Source organism: Miniopterus schreibersii (genome assembly GCF_964146895.1).
Source record: "Miniopterus schreibersii genome assembly, chromosome: 12".
Lineage (NCBI taxonomy): Eukaryota > Metazoa > Chordata > Mammalia > Chiroptera > Miniopteridae > Miniopterus > Miniopterus schreibersii.
In genome coordinates, this window is record NC_138112.1 from 65,912,097 (window position 1) to 65,917,248 (window position 5,152).

Here is a 5,152-nt window from a genome sequence, read left to right on the forward strand (position 1 = left end):
AATGACTCAATGTGGACACTTCTCAGTCTCACATTTCTAGAGAAGGAAACTGAGGCTCCGTGAGGCTGAGTTACAATTTAAGCCCAGAGTCTCTTCACTCCAACGTGCTCCCGGCCCCACATTACCACTTGCTCTACGCAGCCTCAGCAAAGAAAGGTGGCTGCGTGGAAGTGAGCATTTGAATGCCGTCGGCACTGCGGGAAACAGCCAAGGGGGGCGCCGACACTCTCTGGGGCTTGTCCTCGCCCTCGCCCTCCGAGCCCCAAACCCCGGGGGAGACTCTCGGAGGGAGGGAGAGCTGCTCTAAACAGAGGAGGGGCGGGTGGCTGGTGCCCAGAGATAAAGGAAGAGCTGCTGCGCTCCCTCAGTGCCGGGCCAGCACAGCACAGCACAGCTTTGCACATATATGTATTTTCCGCCCTTTCTAGAAGTCTCGTCCCTCCTACATATGAATTCTCCATCTTATCTCCTGGGGTTAGACTCATTACCACCATTCATTACTCTCTCTCCAAGGCCAATAGCCAAAGAAACCATTCTGTTACTGTCAACAGAGGGGACCCCTTGGCCCCAGTAGGCTCCATATGTCACAAGAGTTGATTGGGACCCTTCTGTGCCCAGTACCCCAATCAGACCCCTCGTCCCGTGTCTGCTCCTCCCTCAGTCCCTCAGAAGAGCCCAGGGCCTCTGTGCCCATCCCTTGTATCTTATAGTAGTTTCTTAACCTGCTTCTCCGGGTTGTTGTCGAGAGTGCTCTGGTGCCGGCTAACCCAGCATTTTTCTGCTCTTCCTTGACCCTGAGCTTATTTTCTTTTCTGTGTCACATGAGATAATGGATGTACATTTTCACACACACTTTGAGGTCAGGTACAAGGAAACAGGTCCAGGAGTCCTGGTGTCGGCTTCCTCTCCGTGTTTTTCCCTGAGTGATGGATTGAGGCGCTGGCAATGGCGATAGACGCAGCCTCTCCTGGTGGCTCGGAGGGAGGACGATGGGCCCAAACTAGCAGGCTTGAGGTCCTCACTTCACACTTACCCACAGTGCGGCCTTGGCAGGCTACTGCATCTTTCACGCCTGTTTCTGTATCTAAAGGAGCAGTGAGTGATAGCACTCACACGGTAGGGTTCTGAGTTCTTTCTGCCTGTGCTCAGTTTTGGGGGAACAAGTGTTGGCAAGAATGTGGGGAAATGGGGACTTTTGTGCACCGGTGATAGGAATGTAGGATTGTGTGGCCCCTGTCACAATCAGGATGAGACTTACACACACACACACACACACACACACACTACACTGCCCTTCTTACACAGCAGTCCCCCTTCTGGGAAGATAGCCACAGGAACTGGTATCAGGATCTCGAATTGCTTTCTGCGCTCCCATGCTCACTGCAGTCTCCTTCACAATAGCCAAGTTGTGGAAGCAACGTGAGTGTCTCTCGACAGATGAACTGATCAAGAAAATGTGGCCTGTAAGTACCACGGAATATTACTCAGCCTTTCAAATCGAGGAAAATCCTGCAATATGTGACAACATGGATGAAACCTGAGGACATGCTAAGTGAAGCAAGCCAGTCACAGGACAAAGGATGCATGATTCCACTTATAGGAGGCCTCTAAAGCAGTGGCCCTTAGAGAAGCAGAGGGTGGAGTGGTGCTTACCACGGCCGCGTGTGGGAAAGGTAAGGAAGGGGCTGCTGCTCACAGAGCAAACAGCGTCTGTTACGCCAGATGGATGAGTTCTGGGTGCTTGTACGACACTGTGCTTGTCGATAGCCGTGCTGTGCTAAGCACTGACATATTTGTTAAGATCTCATATCATTATTATTTTTTTTAATTTAATTTAATTTAGTTGAATTTATTGGGATTACATTGGTTGATAAAATTATATAAGTTTAAAATACATCATCTGCATATTGTATTGTGTGTTCACCATCCCAAGTCACATCTCTGTCTCTTTCCATCACCCTTTTCCCCCCTTTACCTTCCTTCGCCTCCTCCTACCCCCATTTCCTTCTCCTGAGGACCATTCTGTTGTCTAGGAGGGTTTGTTTTTGTTTGTTTAATCCCTTTGCCTTTTTCACCCAGCCTCCCTACCCCTCTCCTCTGACAGCTATGAGTTTGTTCCTATTTTGTTAGTTTATTTTGTTCTTTAGATTCCACATGTAAGTGAAATCTCATGGTATTTGTTTTTCTCTGATTGACTTGTTTCACTTAGAATAATATTCTCCAGTTCCATCCATGCTGTTGCAAAAGGTAACATTTCCTTCTTTTTTATGGCTGAGTAGTATCCCACCGTGTAAATGTACCACATTTTTTTTATCAACTCATTTACTGATAGGCACTTGGGCTGCGTCCAGATCTTGGCTATTATAAATAATGTTGCAACAAACAGAGGGGTGCATATATTCTTTCAAATTAGTGTTTTGGGTCTTTTCAGATAAATAAACAGGAGTGGAATCTTGGGTCAGAGGGCAGTTTCATTTTTAATTTTTTTAGCGAACTCCATACTGGTTTTCCCAGTGACTGCAATTATCTGGATTCCACCAACAGTGCACAAGGGCTCCCTTACTCCACATCTTCATCAAAATTTGTTGTTTGTTGATTTATTGGTGATAGCCATTCTGACAGGTGTGAGGTGACATCTCCTTGTGGTTTTACTTTGCATTTCTCTGATGATTAGGGACGTTGAGCATCTTTTCATATGTCTATTGGCCATCTGTCTGTGCTCTTTGGAGCAGTGTCTATTCAGATCCTTTGCCCATTTTGAATTGGATTGTTTGATTTTTGGTGTTGAGTGTTCTAAGTTCTTCATCAATTTTGGATATAACCTCTTATCAGATGTATTGGCGAATATGTTCTCCCATTCAGTGGGTTGTCTTTTCATTTTGTTGATGGTTTTCTTTGCTGTGCAAAACTTTTAAGTTTGATGTAGTCCCATTTGTTTATTTTTTCTTTTGTTTCCCTTGCCCGAGGAGATATATCAGAAAATGTATTGCTATGTGAAATGTCTGAGATATTACTATGTTTTCTATCTTTACCCCATTGTATGTTCTTGTCTCCTTTCTCAAATATTAATTTACCATAAGGCCTCTTTCTATTTTTTTGCTCTCTGTTCTGTTCCTTTCAAGATCTCATATTATTTTTTAAACTACAGTTAAGGAAGTAAGTAGATAGATAGATGATAGATAGATAGATAGATAGATAGATAGATAGATAGATAGATAGATAGATAGATATTACAAATCAGTCAGAGAACAAAACACATTTCTTATAAGGACCAATGATAAGAATTATGGTTGACCTGTCATGACTGCAAGTTAGGATGCATTGGAACACCGTAAAACGTGCTTCTGGGGAAAACATTCATATAATTCTGTATCAAGTGAACATATTCTTCAAAAGTTTAGGTCAAAGGAAGCCCTTTTCAGATAAAGAGAAACCACTAATATGATTTATCACTAGAAGCGGTGCCGTTTCTTGTTTTCAGTACTCAGAAGGTTCCAGTTTTGCAATGAGGCTCACAGCTAACAGCTATCACAGGAAAGCGCTTAGACAGCGCACTCTGAGGTCATCCGGCCTTTTCCATGAGGCTCCGGCTTGGAGAATTCTCCGCTTTCCCTACCATTGGCACATCCCCAGTGTCTGTCTTCTCTGATACTCATACCGTGTCACACCCACACATTTATGACGTGAACATTGTTTTGCTGTTTAGCTTTATTGATGTGTTAATAAATTAATGCACTATTCTATGCTCAAATTCCTTTAAGAGGAAGACATGAAGTTCATTACCTTAAGTATATATTTCATTGCAATGCAAAATCATTTGTTCCCCCTTTCTGAAACTTTAGAGTGGTGGCCTGTATTACAGGAGAAAATTGGATGCAAAGTCATCGTCGAGACCATTTTTGAAGCTGTAATTCTCTGGAACTGCAGAAGACATTAGTGCATACCATACAGTGTTAGCGGGAGGATTATTTTCAACATAGTATATCCTTAAATTGTATAAAATGCCCTACATTTGGGTATAAGAATAATATCTGCTATTAACAATAAAATCCTCCTCACACACAATAGAAAATTACATTGGAAAAAGTTCTCTCTACCCAGAGTAGTCTTGTCTAATTTGTGCTCATACTACAACTTGAAACAAGTCGATAACATGTCAAATTTTCTTTTCTCCTGTCCATTTAGAAAAAGGTTAGATTCAATATTTATAATTTTAGTCTATTTTACACAATAAGGTGTTATGCATAATAACATTTTACAAATTATATGCAATTTTTATATATTTGCCCTGATTTACCTTCAATTTAAACCCTTTTGCTTTATGGACGAAGAACTGCTTTACGATTTTTTGCATGTGTATTTTTCCTGGTATCAAGATGTTAAATTTTCTTGCTATTGTAATATGACAAGATACTTAAATTCTTTTGCTCTGTATTTTGTGGACACAGTCTAAATAAGGAGAAAGATGCAGCTAGAAAGAAAGATAAATGGCGTTACTAGACTAGAGGGTTGCAGGGATTCTTTATTGATGACGAATATTTCCCTTACTAACCCTATGCAGTAAAAGATATTGGTAAACCAGTGAAATAAGCCACACAGACAAACTCAAGTGCAACATGGGATCACTTATATGTGGAAACTAAAAAACCCTCAAACTCTTGGAAACAAGAGTAGAATGCTGGTTGCCAGGGCGGGGAAGTGGAGGGAAGAGAGAGAGGTTTGGGGAACGGGTACAAACTTTCAGTTATAAGATGGATACGTTCTGAGGATCTACTGTGGATCGTGGTGACCATAGTTGATAAGACTCTATTGTATCACTGAAATTTGCTAAGACAGTTGGACATAAGCATTCTTAACAAAAAATATAGGTCAGCCTGTTAGGTGATGGATGCGTTAATTAACTTGATTGTGGGAATTCTTTCACAATGAGCTCATACATATCAAATTATCACACTGCATACTTTAAATATATTACAACTTTGTCAGTTATACCTCAGTAAAACTGGGGTGACTAAAAGGACAGGTAATGAAACGAGAGGCGAGAAATCATACTACTCATAATACCACTTGTTGGCAAAACTGGCAAATTTGCCATTGGCGCTCTACCCACATGGGAGATAGGAGCCCAGGAGCACATTGCGGCAGCGGGGCC